This window comes from Gymnodraco acuticeps, unplaced genomic scaffold (assembly GCF_902827175.1).
Source record: "Gymnodraco acuticeps unplaced genomic scaffold, fGymAcu1.1, whole genome shotgun sequence".
In the NCBI taxonomy this organism is placed as follows: domain Eukaryota; kingdom Metazoa; phylum Chordata; class Actinopteri; order Perciformes; family Bathydraconidae; genus Gymnodraco; species Gymnodraco acuticeps.
The window spans coordinates 1,985,209-2,004,149 of record NW_022989867.1 but is presented as its reverse complement, the minus strand read 5'-3'; the positions used below and the strand labels follow the sequence as shown (position 1 = coordinate 2,004,149).

General features: G+C 40.6%; 1 protein-coding gene across 2 annotated transcripts in view; it reads right to left on the bottom strand.

Annotated features, from left to right (window-relative positions):
• Nucleotides 1–18,309, bottom strand: part of LOC117532853 — a 61,332-nt gene extending 43,023 nt beyond the window's left edge. For both annotated transcript variants that reach the window (XM_034196422.1, XM_034196428.1), the window contains exon 1: nt 18,075–18,309. The gene's annotated coding sequence lies outside the window, so the exon portion shown is untranslated. The remainder of the gene's footprint in view (nt 1–18,074) is intronic.
• Nucleotides 18,310–18,941: the final 632 nt, after the last annotated feature.

Here is an 18,941-nt window from a genome sequence, read left to right as displayed (position 1 = left end):
CAAAACCAATATATGAATGCATATTTTCATTGTCTAATTTAATATAAATGAATCAAGTTTTGGGGTTTTTCATTCCAAATAAGCTAGAAATATGAACCTGTAATCATTATCAGAAAAACCAATACAATTCAGAGATGACACTTATACCTATACATTTGCATTAATTCGGACCGTATTAATTGACTAAGCAAAGTAGTTGATCCGTAAAAAGAATAACCAAGAATCATTTTTTATCTTTTTAGCCCATTAAAAAAACAAAACAGGATTTGGCCAGTGTAAACATTTTCAAACCAGTTAGATTTAAGGCAAACATGGGACCAGACCAAAAACAGAATTATACTCTTTTGATGTGATGATACAATATGGCAGTGTTGCACTTTAGTTTGTTTTATTTTTTAAATGCACTTATTGTCCCCAACAGATTTCCAAATAAGAACACATATCACATTTGTAGGCTGCATTGTTTTGCTGCTAAATAAATGGTTGTCATAGTGCACGAAAGTGTACGTGTCCACTTTAAATCAAACGTTAAACACACATCCCGTTCTACCAGTGTTTTAAATGATTTGAGTGAACTGCGCCTTTCATCTCTAAGGTGTTGAACATCGTGTGTGTTTACCTTCGGATACCTGCCAGGGAGCGGGGTGTGTGTAAGGATTACTGTAATGAGAGCGTGGGAACCACTGCTCCAGACAAAGTCATGCTCAATGTGACCAGTCAGGCTCCAGCTGCCACTCTCCTGACACACACACACACACACACACACACACACACACACACACACACACACACACACACACACACACACACACACACACACACACACACACACACACACACACACACACACACACACACACACACACACACGATTATTGGCTGCCCTATGGGGCAACTCTTGTTCTTTAAAAAAAAGAAGTCCTAAATAGAAAACAGCACAAACATGGTGAAACCTTATGAAACATATATTTGTTTGTTTACTTACCGAGGCACTTTCTAACATCATAGAGCAAAAGTGTTACTCTGTGAAACGACAGACATTTTGAGAGATGTCAATGCTGGCTGTTTCTATCTATCTTAGCTTTGTAGGCAGGATAAATAATGGAGTACTTATGTGTCTCTACCAGAACCAGAAAAAATGTTGTGGATAAAATGGACGCAGCTGTAGTCGTGAATCAACCTAAACAAACAATAACTCTTAAAGTGACTTAATAATGGAATGCCTTATCAGAGTAGGAGACAGGGGTGGGTGATATGGCCAAACGTTTTTATCACGAGTCATTTTCACTTACCATCATGGTATTGGTTAGACACGCAGTAGTTGTTCTGTAAATTCACTTAATACATGGTTTAAAACAACTCTACCATCCTTCATGACATATCCTTATTTCATGTTCACCACACGAGTGAAATCTAAAATTCTTTCAAAATAGTCATAAAAAAAAGTTCACACAAAAAAGATCACACAAAAAACTGGTATTGAAGCATTCCAAAAGAAAAGATAACCTTTTTCTGCAGGTTTTGGGCCTATTTCATTTCAAAAAGACAATATACTTTAAAAATTGCTGGTAATCACATAACCAGAGTTCTTCCTCATACAGATTTCACAGTGTCACTCTCCTCCTCCTTAAAATCACGTTACCATGCAGGCAGCTGGATATGCAACATCTTGGTATAGTGAGCTTAGGGTTAAATCCCTTGCAACACTTCCTGTTGCACTTGCTGTTGGTACAACATAGTGAAGTAAAGGAATTTATTACATAATAACTGCATGTTCTAGGGTAAAATTTAATTGTGTATAGAGTATAATGTGTTTTAAAGTACATAAGAAGGACTTTACCAAACGTTGTCCCTAAAGCTAAAAGACCAGATTATTTTTTTACTTCGACATAGTACTATATTGTCTTTCTTTATTTTATCTTGTCTTTATTAAAGTTTCAATTTAAACAGGGCAATTCTGAAAGCTGGTTTACTTTGGCACACAATTGTTATTCACTAAAATCTGGTGGGCAAACATGACATGAGTTCCTTTTGATTTAGATTTGATTCAAGAAGCAGTTTAAGTAAGCTATGCATTTGTGTTTCTCTTTAATATATATACAGATTTCACCTCCTCATGACTGCTGCATTTCTTCTTCTCCTGCTGCAGCCACAAACCAATGTCCAAGCTCATTGTAGTCTAAGATTGAAACGCTTAGTAGGACACACTGTTGCTAAGCTGATCACAGGATCATGTAGGGGCACATTACTCCTATTGTCTCTTCTATTCAAGCACTGAGCTTTATATTGTGTATATAGTGGATTATTGTGGCCCTTAATTTAACTTATACCCTACACATTCTACTAAGCTGGAGCCAAGTGTGAGACTATTTGAACAACCTACGGACTGAAGGGAAAAGGACGATTGTCCAAGACTTCGGAAGACTGTTAACATAAAGATTAGACAAGAATATGTACTCCTTGTCTTCAAAGAAAGAACCATTAAACAGTCTTTTTGGGGGGGGTTCTCAGTATTTATGGGAAATTATGTACATTCATTAATCTTAAATGATGTTTTAAACCTTATTAAAAGAAGGATTTCAAATAAAATGTGTATTCCTTGTTCTTTTATTACTAAAACAATATGCTTTTTTCTACACTATTAATAACAAATATATGTTTCCTTCTACATATACAGTGTTAGATCATTTGAAGACACATCAGCAAACATTCAGAATCAATAAAATGTCTGTTTACTTTTTATAACTGGGTGTAGTGACGTTACTGTAATGTGACCACCCAGAACTGCTATTTCATGTGTCTCTTCTTGCAGAGCACTTGGCAAGTGGCACGATCTAACAACAGAGCACAACAGCAACAGTGTCAGGACACAGGATATGCTGCAGCTCCCCTGTATGAGCAGTGCTAGTCTCATACAGAATATTGTCATACAAGGAAGAAGAAGTAGTGCCAGGCGTTGAACCACATTTTTTCCTGGCTAAATGGTGAAATTACTATTTATGTGTCATTTACGTGATGCCATGTGGCCAAAATATACTCTTTTCGTATTGACTTACATTGGGAAAGATATGTCTGCAAATGAAGGTATCCTTTTTTTCCCAGTTGGAACACCTGAATATTAATCATCAGGTCCTAAAAGTTGTTAAAGCGCTAATAGCATTATCCAGTTATGTTCTTTCCTCCATTCATTGGACTGAGCCGATACCGGATGTGACGTAGGGAGGTGGGGCTTAATGATGGGAGGCGGGGTTTAAAGAAAACACAAGTGCACAATGGATTCGGAAGATCAAGCAACTTCCATGAACGGCAGTTTTCTTAACCCCTGTGCCTGTTTTTCAGGTCTCAGACTCGAAAATGACATTCCCAGAACAAATTACTATAACAGGGCTCGACATTAAGGACTGCCCGATGGCCCGGGGCCATCTAGTATTTACCTCGGGCAATGAAGCCTCACCTGCTGGTTGCCCGATCGGGCAATCTATTATGCCAGTATCATGCAGCACGCGGATCCAGTAATGAGTGACCCGACAGTAAAACTAAACATATCTATAACTAGTTACGGTAGTTTGAGAGGTCATTAAAATAGCTACGTGTGATATTCTAACCTGAAGTGTGTGTTTTGTCCGCTCACCGCTGCATGTGATCATGCAGAGCTGCGTGTCGACTCGTCAGCAGCAGCTGATCTCTCTCTCCTGTCAGATTAGACTTCACTCGCGTTTATGTCCATATCGATCAGATCCAGCTAGTTCTAGCTAATGATATGACTACCTGCTTATTAAAAGACACCTAAACAATAAGTGTCGCTATGCAACCGGGTGAGGCCGCAAAGTATAGCGCAGCATTATGCATTTGTTTACATGCTTACCGGAACCCCTGAGGCATTACCAACAGATCAACGCACAATCAACCCATACAGGACATCTCTTTCTCCACATTAAGTGTTAGACATTAGAATTGACTATTCTTGTCTGTCACATAAGTGGCGCAACTGAAGCGGTATTGCGCTAAAGGGAAATTATTTTGACCGGACATTTTGACCGGAGAGATTTGGATTTGCCGGCTAACGGGAACTCTGATGTCGCCATTTTGTGTGCTTCGCGGATGCGCTCGGCTCCTCTCGACTGCTGCTCGGTCAGCTTCCGGATGAGGAGGCATTCGTTCTACCAATTTACAGTAGATAACATTACAAACATTTTTAAGAGGGGCCATAATAGTGTAAATAATGTTTGTTTTGGCAGTTATAACTGAATGTAATGTTTTCTACTTTTTTACATCTGGGAAGGCATTTTCCTTCATCAGATGGAAAGTGTCTTGACCAACAACTTAAGTATTTCTTATAGCTATGCAGGGCATGCAAGCGAGCAAACAGACGCCCTCTCAGCCCTGGTCTGGCGGAAACACTGCCCACAGGGCCATCTCCCAAAATCCTTAATGTCATGCACTGCTATAACTTCAATCTTTTTTCTCAAAGCAATGATAAACCTGTGAGTTGGATGTAAAAAAGTCAGAATCAATATAGAATTTTATTATTTTGAAGTCAATTCAGATTGAACATAGTAAAAAAATGTAAATTATAGTGTCCGTCCAAAATAAAACATTACTTATAGTGAAAAACACCCTTGAATGATGGGATAGTAGACTAAAAGCTTTAGGAATCCAAACTATAACATATAATAAGTACCCTGTATCAAGATTGATGCAAAACAAGTGACATTTGACCTTTTTAGAGAGATTTAGAAAACAAAAAACACTTCTGGGGTCATTTGGGTGCATTTTCCATATCTCTGGCCCCCCTCGGTCGATTTTGATGATTGACACCTCTTTTGAACCGTTAGAGCCAATAGAATCGAGAGGGAAGTTCCTAAAATCCATCTAAACATTACCCATTGGTGAATGAGTGATGCGTAGCCAGAATGCCCAAAACCGGAAGCTGGGTTGTAGCTCTAATAGTGCTAATAACAGCTAATATGAAATCTCAGTTTTTGACAAAAATGGAATGATGATGATTTCAAAGGGACACAGACACATTGGATTAACCTATGGATTAACCTTCAGCAGCGTTTTGATCGTTGTAATGCCATTGAACACAACTTTTGATCAGAACAACAGCAACAACTGCACGTCTTCTCACTGGCCACAAAAAGCGTCACCACATCACCCCAATTCTGGCCTCATTGCACTGGCTTCCAATTAGGTTCCGCATTGATTTTAAACTCCTTTTATTTGTTTTTAAAGCACTAAATGGGCTGGCTCCGGCCTATATAGCAGAACTCCTCCATCGCTACACCCCAGCCAGAGCATTAAGGTCGGCTGATTAGCTGCTGCTGATAGTACCCAAGACCAGGCTCAAAACCTGAGGGCACCGAGCTTTCGCAGCAGCTGGCCCTAGGCTCTGGAACACTCTGTCCCTCCATGTGAGGTCGGCCCAGACCCTGGGGTTTTTTAAATCCTCACTAAAAAAACTCACTTCTTCTCCCTGGCCTTCTAATCAGAGCGGAGCACGACTCATTTCCCTGTGTTTGATTTTTATATTTGCTGTTGTAATTTATTGTCTTCTGTTTGCGACTGCAGTAATGTGTTATTTATTATTTGCATGTACAGCACTTTGGCTCGACCAAACATCGTTTTTAAAATGTGCTATATAAATAAAACCTGTTTTGATTTCATTTGATTTGAAAGGTAAGACAATGTCCAGTTTTTGCTCCGTAAAGCTACGTCGTTTAATGTCTGGGTTTGCTTCCCCTGCCGCTCAGTGATGATACTTATACCCCTAGAATCTGTGGAATCCCAGCTTGCTAGCTGATATCTTGTTTGTGCAGATCCGATAAGTAATAAAGTATTTCTACCGTGAGTTCTGTGCTAAGTGCGTTAGCATTTTTGAGCTCATGACTCATTTAGACGCTTCTTGTGAGACTTGTGTTTTGTTTCGGTAAAAATGGTTCGTATCGTCAGTTAGCTGAGTTTCTTCCCGTTAAGTGGGTATGACACATTAATAGGTTATTAAATGTTAAGAAGCCCTGAGACACAGTTTCCGGGGGGCGGGGGCTGCCGGGCTTAACAGGTTAATACATCAATGTGTGTAGCAGTAGCAGAACTTCTAAACATTAAGAAAAACAATAGTGCAAGTTACAATAGTGAGATTAGAAGATGAATTTCAATGTATGAGAAAGATTAAAGATTTCAAAAACAGAAATGTCAAAAGAACAGTTTGAGTCACATGCCTCTGTGTGAGCAGCTTCCCGGAGTCTTGTCATCACGGTGAAGTTGCCAGGTGTCATAACATTCGGAATCAGAACAGAATTTTGCCAAGTAGGTTTTCATTTACACAGAATTTGTTTTAGTGTTTGGTGCAACAATAATATTCGTCATTAAAAAAATCAAGATGATCCTGCACAGGGTGTGGGAAAAAACGCCTGTTGGCAGGGCCAGAAAGATAATTATACTGGGTGAAGTTACTTTGTAAGAAATAGCTCCTACCTAAAACCACAAACTATCATTTTAACAATGAGGGTTAATCCATGGATGAATATTCAAGCCATTTTGGCGAGCTTGTTTTGCCACGCACAGAGAAAGGTGTCATGTATTTTACGTCATGCGATTGGCTCTCGCGATCGGCATTTTTAGAGAGCACCGATCCATCGGCAGAGAGTGAATATCGGCCGATATCGATCGGCGGCCGATCGATCGGAGCATCCCTAACGGTAACACAAACTAACTCGATATCAAAAAAGTCTTCCGTCCACACGCAATAGGCACCAGAAACGTGTCCGTTCACACGAGACCGCACAAAAGCGATGGAGACGCTGTAGTACATATGCCGGGCCTGTAAGTGGCGCTGTACTTCTGCCACAAAATACACCAAAAGCAGCGAAGAAGACTTCCCGTGCATGGTTGCCATGGTTGCCCTTCTGTTTATTCTCCGCGGTGAACGCTCTGGCTCTTTTTATCCCTCCCCGAGGCAAGCGTGTGCTCCTGCTGTAAATCTACGGTAGTCCACCAGCAGATGAAAAACACCCACCTCTCCGCCTCTTCCAAGGGACGAGGGAACCGTGCGACAGAGTTTCCGTTAGATTTTTTTTCCACTGGTCAACATGTCCGTTAAAGTTGAAATCTTCCGAACAAAATTAGAAAAGTGCCGGTCAGAGGTCTTCTTTGTTATTTATTGAGCTTTAAAATAAATTGATAACGACTCTATATAATAATAGAGAACCGCAGTGACGTGTCCTAAAACCCGTAAGTAAACTACTTCCGGTTCCTTCGACAAATATGCAATGCAATTTCTCCATAGGATTTTGGAAAATAGCTCGAAATAAGGTCTGTGGTTGACACACATTTAAGAAACGGATCACGTTTTGTTCAGCCGGATAATATCCACATGTCTATCCTACTTTTATAATTTTCTAATCATAAATCTAGTCGCCAGAAGCAAAATGCTAACGTTATACTATAAACGAACTACAGCAGGGTCGCTGCTTCAACGTCACGCCGACTTAAGATCCATATTCAAAACTACAGATTCAAAATTGTACAAGTTGAAGCGTTTGTTTTAACAGTTTGCAGGAGGCAAGTACTTGCTTTCAAGCAGAACAGGGCAAACAAACTTAGCAGGAGTGTTTACGTGTTTGGTGTAATGACGTAAAACGGTCTCGACAACTTCTGTAGTCCTGCAGCCACATGTTAACAACCATCGTTTTTCAGACACGTAAACTCTTCAGAAATCACCAGTGGGGTCACTGCTGATGTATTTAATGTCGTAGACCAAAACGTGATCTGTCTCTTCAATTTGTGTCAAACACAGACTTACTTCGAGCTATTTTCCAAAATCCTATGGAGAAATTGCATTGCTTTTTGTCGAAGGAACCGGAAGTGGTAAAAATGCTAACTTACTTCCGGGTTTTAGGACGCGTCACTGCGATCCTCTATATAAGAATAATAAATGGAGCCTCTGTTTTCCTCCCCCTCTTCTGACAGCCCAGCAGCTGATCTCTGAGAAGGAGAGGTGGGGAGAGGAGGGGCTATTGCTTCATCGTTATCAGAAAATGATCGTATAGGGCGTATAGACACGGAGCCGTTTGGCCACCCAGAATGTTGCATCCCCAGATCTACCCACCTTGGGACCCGTTATCGTTATCTGCGTTTCCCTGTCGGCCTCGTGGGGCCGAACCGTGTATAAGATAGAGAACTGTAGCGGATACGACCGTTACCGTTCTCGTGTAGCTGCAGCCTAAGACCCCATTTACACGGGAACGTTTGCGTTTATGCACCGAATTCGTTTTCAAAAAAGTCTTCCGTTCACACGCATTCGGCTCATTTAACGTGTCCGTTCACACGAGACCACTGGAAACGCTGTAGTACATATGCTGGGCCTGTATGTGGCGCTGTACTTTCGCCACAAAATACACCAAAAGCAGCAAGAAGACCCCCGAGCATGGTTGCCATGGTTGCCCTTCTGTTTATGCCCCGCTGTGGATTTAGCAACATGTAGTTCATGTAATTCTCCATGTCCACTTGTTGCTGATGGTTGTGGTAGAGGAACATCTGATCTGTAGCATGGTCGAGCTGTAGATGTTGCACTAACATCTGTAGCATGGTCAGTAGCAGTAGCAGTAGCTATACTGACCACGCTACAGCAGTGAGCAGCAGAGGTGGAGAGAGGCGGGGCTATGGCTCATTGCTATCAGGAAAATTATCGTATAGGGCGTATTAGTGTTGCACGGTGTACCGATACTTGAAAGGTACCGCGATACCCTGCCGTTAAAAACGGTACGATTCCTCCGTTTCATTAGTATCGGTACTTTAAGAATGACGGGGAAAAGTACTCCGGTGAGAAAGCGCCGTTTTAATAAGAGCCGTGTATGTTCAGCGCTCTGCTTCCACTCCCTGCGTGCACTGCAGCCGTGCCTGCAGTCCCGCCCCTCTCAAGCACGCTCTAAGTCCCTCCCCTCTCTCGTGCACGCGGCCACGCTCTAGCTGCCAGAGCATGTGAGAAAACGAGAAGCATGGCTGCAAGTGGGAGTGCAACTGCCGCTGCGCCTCGGCTTGTTGACAAAAAAGACGCCAGAAGCGAAATTTGGAAGTATTTGAGATATATCTCTGACAGTGAGGGCACGCCTACGGACACCACGAGGCCTGTCTGTAAGACATGTTTTAGATCCCTGCAAACCAAGGGAGCCAACACATCAGACTTGGCTAAGCACCTCGCCGACCGGCATCCAGAGCTGTTTAAAGAATTTAAAGACAGACAGGTTAGCGAATGTGATAGATAACATAATTACATCATGTTCAAGCCCATGCCCTCAAATCTAAGTCAAACAAGTGTAATTTATTTTGTGACAAACGAACGTTTTCGTAGTTTGACGAGGCAATTAATGGCAATGATAACTGTCAAATATGGCTATCTTTTTAGCTAACTTACCAATGTGGCTAACATCTGCAATATACATTTTGTCAATAATTATTTATATTACTGTATATTACATGTTAATAAAATATTAAAAAAATTATATTTTATAAAACAGTTGTTTGAGATGATGCTTAATTTTATTTAATACGAATTATTGTCATTTATTTTGTTTATTGTTCTCATTGTTTAAAAGTTTTTGTTATGGTTATGGTTCTGGTGTGAAATAAAGCACAATAATTACATTTAAGACTGTTTCCCTTTTTTTTAGAAAAGTATCGAAAAAGAATCGGAATCGCAATTCTTGACTTGGTATCGGTATCGAAACCAAAATGTTGGTATCGTGACAACACTAGGGCGTATACACGGAGCCGTATGCCCCCCCAGAGCGTTCCGGTTGCAGATCTATCCACCTTGGGACCCGTTATCATTTGCGGGGTCCGTTTCCACGTTTCCGTTACGGCCTCGTGCGGCCGAACTAAGCGAAAGAGAAAAGTTGTGGATACAACCGTTTGCGTTATCGTGTAAACACCGCCTAAGAAGGCAAGTCACACAATTGACTCTTGACAAGGCACACGTGTTAATTGAAAACCATTCCAGGTGACGACCTCATGAAGCTGACTGAAGGGTGTGCAAGGCTGTCATCGAGGCAAAAGGGGGCTACTTTGAAGAATCTAATATATAAATCATATTCTGGATTTTGTAACTCTTTTTTGTTAACTAGATAATTCCATATGTGTTCTTCCATAGTTTGGATGTCTTCAGTATTAATCTGAAAAGTAGAAAAAATTATAAAATAAATAAAAAACTTTGAATTTGAAGGTGTGTCCAAACTTTTGACTGGTAGGGTATATAAAATAATAATGATGATGAATGCATTTTTTTTACCACTAAAATACAGCAACACATCTTTGATTCATGTCGTTTATAACTGGACTATTACAATTATTATTAACTTTGTCTGTACAAAGTAGCCTGTCCAGGAAATATGCCCAAATCAACATAAACTGCGAGCCGGCACGGAAGACGCCCTGCTTCTAAAACGTGCCCGGTGGGGTATGACGCTGTTCGGAGGTTGGAAAAAAACCGCGGCGCAGACGGAACGCGGCGCAGACAGACCCGGTGGACTCCAGGCGTTAAGAGTTGACCGTCACGCTCGCGTGATCAGTTCATGTGACCTGTTCAAGCCGGCACCGCATAAAAACAACAGTCGGACCAGCATTGTCGGATGCTTCTGTCGAAAGTACTGGCTTGAAACTCTATGCCAGTATCTGTTTAATGTAAATAGACCCAGTAAAACCGTAGATACGATGATTTAAAGTTGATACAAAAACATATTTTTTCGCGGGCTCAAAAGTATGAAAAATGTAATGTGGCGGACATTACATATTTGTATATCTTCCCCGTATTTGATCATTTTACGAACGGCGAATGATGCTGGAAACTGTAGATCCTGCTCAACAGGATGTGGGTGGGGTAATCTGGTAAACAGAGTGATACGAAACGAGACAAAGATACTAGCGGCCTCACCCGGTTGCATTGCGACGCTTATTGTTTAGGTGTCTTTTAATAAGCAGGTAGTCATATCATTAGCTAGAACTAGCTGGATCTGATCGATATGGACATAAACGCGAGTAAAGTCTAATCTGGCGGGAGAGAGAGATTAGCTGCTGATCACATGCAGCGGTGAGCGGAACAAAACACACACTTCAGGTTAGAATAACACACGTAGCTATTTTAATGACCTCTCAAACTACCTAAACTAGTTATAGATATGTTTAGTTTTACTGTCGGGTCACTCATTACTGATCCGCGAGCTGCATGATACTGACGGGCTGTCAGGAGAGGGAGAGCGCTCCGTTTATTATTCCCGTGTTATTGTAAATTACTGTACACTTTTGAATAGTTAATCTACTATAATTAGTTTGTTTAATATCGAATCATATCAATTTGTTTTAAAGCTCAATAAATAACAAAGAAGATCTTTGACCAGCACTTTTCAAATTTTGTCCGGAAGATTTAAACTTGAACGGACATGTTGACCGGCGAAAAAATACGGGAACTCTGAAAGACAACACAGTTTAGTTTACCGTTAGCCTGCAGTTTAAAGACAACACAGTGTAGTTTAGCCTGCAGCTAAAAGATGAAAAATAATTTTGAATGGTTAATTTTAAGAATTGTAAAGTATATGGATGCTACGTTTCAGGAACACATTTAGCTTTTTCAGAAACGCTGATAAAATAAACTCAAATAGAAATGTAAATAATAGAATAATAAAATAGATATGAGATTGAGAGAGGAAGTAATGTCAGTTGCTGATCATTGGCTTTGCCTTTTCAACCCCATTCACGATGCAAAAAAACATAATATATGTCATCAATGAGAAGCCCTTTCAGTTTCAAGGAATGAACCCTCCTAAAATCTTTAGTGATGGAAGCTAAATCCTTGTACATCACAGCTTTAACTCTCAAGTATATCAACAAGGAGTTAGAAGGAAATACACTGAGCTCAGAAGACATGGTAGCAGAACAAGAGACAGAGTATGACTCAACAGTAAAACATCCAACACTGGTTAGCCCCCACATACCACTATGTACTGCTGAGAAATACAGGAGAAAAGAGGGTGTGTGTACTTTCAGTGTGCTGTGTAGTTTTGCCTGTTAAGGAGCCTGAGACGTGAGATAACAGAGAGCTATAAATAAAAGAGGGCTTGACAGCCAACAAGTTGTCATGTTGAATCTCGATTCTCTCCTTGTCTGTCCCAATGTCTGCTGGTCCCTCCCTGTGTTATTGTTGTACAGGAAATGTCTTCTGTCCTTACCACAGCACTCTTTGCTTTTCTCCACACACTGTAGCTCTTTCCATTTCTCACATTCCCAGATTTCCACACTTGTTGTGAAACAGTCGAAAATCCAGCCTCTGAAAAACGGTGTGCTCTAAAGTCCCTGATACAGCAAGATGAGTGTCTGTAGCAGTGGACCTTAGGGGTGTTGAAAATAATCGTTTCTACGATGCATTGCGATGCGGACGTGGACGATTCGGTATCGATGCAGTGACGGAAGATAATCGATTATAGCGTAGTAACGTTGCTTCCTGATTTTCCGGCCGCGGCTTTACTATAACGGTCACTTTAATATCAAATCGGTCGGTGACGCAGAGATCAGGGAACAGACGTGACAGCGGCACAGCGGCACAGCAACACCAAACACGGAGCAGTCTGCTTTATCCACCAACACAACACCACCAGTCCAGAACCAACAGCAGAAGGACCCGCTCTGAATATCTCCGTGTCGCTGCGGCTCAGAGACACAGGGATTTATGTTTTTCAAAAATAATCGCGTTACAATCATGTCAGGTTTTTGGTGGATTTAATTAAGTCTTGGATTGCAGAGTATGAATGCCCTCTAGCAATTTTCAGACGATACGTGTGTAAAGTTTGTGAAGGCAGGAGGAAAAAAGCTCCCCGATCACCGTCTCCTCTCTGTTCCTCCAAACCCCGCCCCCTCCCTGAAAATAATGAGTGACAGGCTGATAGTGACCCGATAGAAACTTTATTATTCACTTAATCACTGAGATATAATGAAGCTAACTTAATCTCATACATTCATGGGATTTATGCAACAGTAAGACAGAGAATGTAAGTGTGCACCCACATGCAGTATTTTAGTTGTTATATGCTGTTGTAAATACTCCTGTTGTCTGCTGTGTTCAGACTCAAGTCCTGTGTGTGATGCCACATTCAGGACATTCAGTGTCCTTTTTTTAACAGAAGACCGTTGCTAGAAGCTGCAGCTAGACTGCAGAAGCATTATTTTTTTTGAGGATGGAACAACTTCATACACAGATATAGGGAGGCTAGACCTATACAATTCATTTATTTTGGTTTATAAATTATTGTCAAGACATTTATGTTATTGATTTCTGAAGCACTTTCTAAATAATAAAAAGAGAGTTCATATGTATTTACTGCATGTATGCATTGATGAAAAATAAGCCATGTGCAGTAATATAGAAAATTGAGGATGCAACGCATTGGTATGAATCGTGATGCATCGTGATGCATCGTGATGCATCGTGATGCATCGGGATATCGAATTGAATCGAATCGTTGACAGGATAATCGTAATCGAATCGTGAGACCAGTGAAGATGCACAGCCCTAGTGGACCTTGGTACATGGTTAAGTGGATGCACTAGAGTGGTACAGGAATAAGTCCTAAAACCATGTATGAGTTAGTATTCTTCCAATTCGGGTTCCCTCGTCTCAAAGACGGGGGAACGAAAGACACGGTTTTGAACGTGTTTGTTAGTGGTTAAAAGCCTGAAATATGGTCTGTGGTTAACACTAGGGCTGTGCAATTAATCGTATTTTAATCGCGATTACGATTATGGCTTGCGATGATTATGAAAACAGCATAATTGACAAAATACGATTATTTTGCTGGGTACGCTTTCGCCCCTCCCTAAAAGCCCACTCGGCCACGTGGGAGTGACATGTGTTGTGAGTGTTCAGCGCGAGCGAAGATGTCAGAACAAGAGCAGCAACTCGTTAAAAAGAAGGGTAAAACTATTTCCACTATTTGCAAGTACTTTGCCATTACATTTCACATCGCTAAAGATATGTGCCCAGTTAGCACTGTTAGCAACCAGGGCTTTAAGCAACTTGTCAACACATTGGACAAGCGTTACGCGATGCCGTCTCGGTATTATTTCAGCAGGTCTGCGCTGCCTGCACTATATGACAAATGCCGTGGGGAAGTTGAGAGAGATGTGGCTTCAGCTGACTACTTTGCTACCACAACGGACCTATGGTCTAGCCCAGGGGTGCCCAACCAGTCGATCGCGAGATGTGTCTAAAAATAGAACAACAATATTCTGTTTTATCGTTAATGTCCTGTAACATAATCTTTCTGTGCCAGAATAATGCACTTGAACGCATCAAAGCTTTGTGATTGGCCGGCGTCACCCCATGTTTCGGGGCGTGGCTGAGGGTCTTCAGTACAGGTGGCAATATTGTCACCTCATCTCTGAAACCAGACCATGTAAACAGGCTGTTGTTTCTTGCAAAAAATCTTTAAGAGATGACATGAGCAGCCCTACCAGCATTTGCCATGGTGGCCTAAACATTTTTATTTGGTCTTAAATTGTAGTTCAACATTTATTTCCTGTTACTTTTGGACCATGACGGTTGGCCAGCCTTCAACGTTTAACTGAGTGGAATATGTTGAATATGTTTTACCAAAATGTTGGCTATATGTTAAGGAGTTTTCAGTAGGTTGTGACAGTGCACTGCATCATATTTGATTTAATTTATTTTGGTCTAATTTATTTTTATTTATCATATTAATAATATATGTTTAGTATGGTTTTGGAAGTGCGCTCCAACATATTTGTTGATCTTGTTTATTGGTAAAATATTATTTGTTTTAAAGTTCAATAAATGGTCAATGAATAATCGTCAAAATAATCGTGATATCAATTATTGACCCAAATAATCGTGATTATGATTTTTGCCATAATCGCACAGCCCTAGTTAACACAACATAAAATATGTGAGAAAAGCTTCTATATGTAAACAATGGTAGTTGTGTAACAAGTGTCTATAAGGCTGCTAAAAGTAATCATTAGCTGCCTTTGGCGGTGGGGATGTGAAGTCATGTGACCGTGATGTAGTTCTTTATAGCCTGACGTTAGCTTTTTACGCTTCAAAAATCATAAATGTTGTGGCTTGCAAAATAAATTCATCACGGCCCCACTATTTACCCTTATACCCGAGATCAACATCGACACACTCTCTAACCAGGCCAGGAAGCAATCTGGGTAAAGTATCTTGCACTTTTGACATGTTGACCACAAGGGCTGGGAATCATACAACCGACCATGTGGACAAGCCCTCTTCCTCCTGAGTCACAGACCTTTGAGAGGAATCACTGGGATTGGCTTTCAGTTTATAATTACCGTATTTACCGTACTATAAGTCGCACCTGAGTATAAGTCGCTCTTATCAAAAAACGTGTCGTTAAGAGAAAAAAAACATATATACGTCGCATTTATCCACAGGATGGTGTCGGTCGCCACTGAAGCCCATGCTGTGTCGATTCATCACACAACATCCTGGAAAGTTACATGACACATCCTCCCCGTTCTAATTAGGGATGCTCCGATCGATCGGCCGCCGATCAATATCGGCCGATACTCACTCTGCCTATATATCAGTGCTCTCTAAAAATGCCGACCGCGAGAGCCGATCGCATGACGTAAAATTATGACATAAAATACATGACACTTTTCTCTGTGCGCGGCAAAACAATCTCGCCAAAATGGCTTCACCAGTCTGGCAGTATTTTAAGGTGTCCGAAAATGACAATAAAAACTTCAATAATGTACTTCATTTGAATGTGATAATTATGTTGGTTGTTGTTTGTGGAAGCGCCAGTGAATGAGCCCCATTAACTGAGTTTTAAACATCACTTTAAAATGGAAGATCCCCATAGATCCCCATAGCCCACTGGATCGGATCGGTATCGGCTGATACTGATTCCGGTGATCGGACCCAAAATTGGCGATCAGAGCATCCCTAGTTCTTATTATACATCCATGATCCTCCCGGTTGCCGTGACTTTTTTCTTCTTCGGTGGTACAGCAGTTTTCAGTTGTCACAATTGTATACAGTGCCATCTATTGGCTGGAGTTTGAACGCAGTCAGACAAAATTCAATATATAAGTCGCTTCGGAGTATAAATTGCAGGACCGGCCAGACAGGTAAAAAAAATGCGACTTATAGTCCGGAAAATACGGTAAGCAAATGAGTGCACAAGAAGAGAAACAGACGCGAGGAAAACAAGTAAAAACGTAAGGTGACGTCTGTCGGCTGAAAACATCTTAAAAATAAGACTGCCCAACATAAATCTGTGATATATTGTTGTTATAACAACATTTAAGTCTGATAAGGATTTTCTTTTTATTGTTTGAAAGGATTTAGAAAAAATAACTAACTGCAATTTTTCTGTACTGATTTCGCAAATGTGATAGGATTTCCGATATGAGAGGGAATGAAACATTGTTTACATTATCATTGAAAATATATTAAAATAATAAAGGCTTTTTCCTGCAGCAACACGATACTTTCTTCTGATATTTTCACACATTTGCATTGCTTTGTGTATTGCATCAGTTCATATTCCGGTTTAGATACAATTCTGAATAATTGTGCCACCCTAGACAGGAATAACAGGCTTCAGCAACAACAAATTAGCTCTCTTTGCATGGAAGTTATGATCTGATTGTGTCACAGTATGATCCCTGTGAAACTTCTACTGATGTCACCTCAATGTGTTTTCTCAGAGACTTCAGAGAACACACTGGAGTGACAGGACATGTTCCAGGTCACTGTGTGCATTCACTGTCTGTTTCTAGTAGCACCGCTAAAAAACACAATGCCCCCCCCCCCCCCCCTGTTTCCTCACACATTCCTGTGTTCACATTCTCTCCACAGCTCTGAACACACACTTCATCAAAAACACATCCTCGAGTCAGACAAGGTGAACCATAAACCAATGCCATGTGCTTCATCATTAATTATGAAATGTTCCTGTATTCATTTTACTGAGTGGGTTACCTATTGTTTACTAATGGATTATTACTTTTTATATATATAACATGTTATTTATATTTTAACCAAAGCTACTTACATACACTTCAATACAGTGCCTTCGGGAGAAATGTGGGGTTAAGTATCTTGCCCAAGGAGGACACATGTTGACATGGGGTGGGATCGAACCATTGACCCTGTGATAGATAGATAGATCAGTGCATACACCGTCTGAGCAATTAATTAATTTGATTGTTTTTGTTCCTCTTGCTTTTATCCCCTTATTGGAATCATAAAAGTATCATGTACACATACTGCATGTGTGGTAATATATTTTAAAAAGGTGTGCAAAGGCTAAACCCATGTCACAGTAGAAGCACGAAATACAGATATGAACATCATCGGGCCCCTTTAAAGCACTTGCTGTATTCTGTGTATACAAATAAAGCTTTATTAAAATGATCTTTATCATCATCATGTATATATCCTATTTAGTAGTAACAACAAGCTAACATTATATTATGTATATTTTTATATTGTTTTTTTTTCATTTTGTACTGTATAGATGTATATTTGTTATTTATATTAATGTGCAATGCCATTTGTACATGCTGCTGCAGCAAAATAATTGGGATCATTAAAGTATATTTAATGTAATCTAATTTTCATCATCATTACCTTCATCTTCCTCATCATCAATGCTAGCAAATGAAGCCCATCTAACAAACTAAGTAGAATGTCTTTGTGTTCAACAGCATAAATACTGCAGAAAACACCTCCGTATTACACTGTAATACCCACATTATGTAGGCTTTTGTGTGCTATATCACAGCTCCACACAACAACACACACTTCCTGCGGGCAACTATGCATTATGTAGAATCGACACAACATGCAAACAGCATCAGACCGACTCCAACACAAGAGTAAAAATAGCTTTTGTTGCCAAACCTCAGAGGCTCGCAGCGTTGCAACACGTAGCTGCAAACAGTAGCATGAAGCAAACAGCTGGAAGGCAGAAAACAGAGGAAAGGTCTGCATTGTTGGACTTTTTCAACTTTGAGGAGTTATGGAGTCTTCTTACCTTGTTGCAGCGTTCACTGCAGACGCTGCGGTTAGTCCCGTCTTTAGTGTTTACACCTTCAACTACGCTTCGGTAACTTCCAGGAACCCTTTAAAGTCTTTCTCTCGTTCTTCTCGATAAGTAGCGAAGACGACGCTGTTAAATAAAACCATTTTCTTTCACGTAGAATTCCGTGTTTGAGGTCGGACCATGGATAGGGCGCTGGTTGGAAACACACGGGTCCATGCTGAGACAAGAGCAGCCTCGATGTCAAGGGCGTGCCTGCGCCACAGCTAGTACATCCGGGGGCCATTTCAAAATAAAAGACGGCTGGGGGCACACTTGTTGCGCATAATGAAAAGTAGCAAGAGTTGAATGTTCCCCTTTTTGCGAACATTTAACGATGTTTTACGTTTTATAAGAACATTTTGAAGGGGAAATACTGAGAGTTTACTGAAGATACTCTTTTTAAATCGAATAAATCCTATAATGTGTACCACGCTAGCTACTCTCTAGCTGTTTTTATAGCAAATGAGGACCTCTTGTGGCCTACATCAGGAAAAGTGCAGGTTTTAAACTTTTTTTTGTAGTATGAATTCACAGTTTTATTTTCTTGTCTTTATTTGCAGTCAGATAGCATTTATATAACACTTTTTTATACAATCCACATCAGTTTGATCTATACACAGCTCAATCGTTTTAGATTGTTTCAGTATGATAACACATAACACATAGTCATAGTGGTGCCCTTGAGCAGGGCACCAGACAACCCCCCCCCCCACCCCCACTCCCGTTGCTGGGTTAAAAGCAGAGAACACATTTCACTGTGTGTGCTGTGTGCTCTGCATGTGTGACCATTAAAGGGTTTCATCCCTCCGATTATATTCT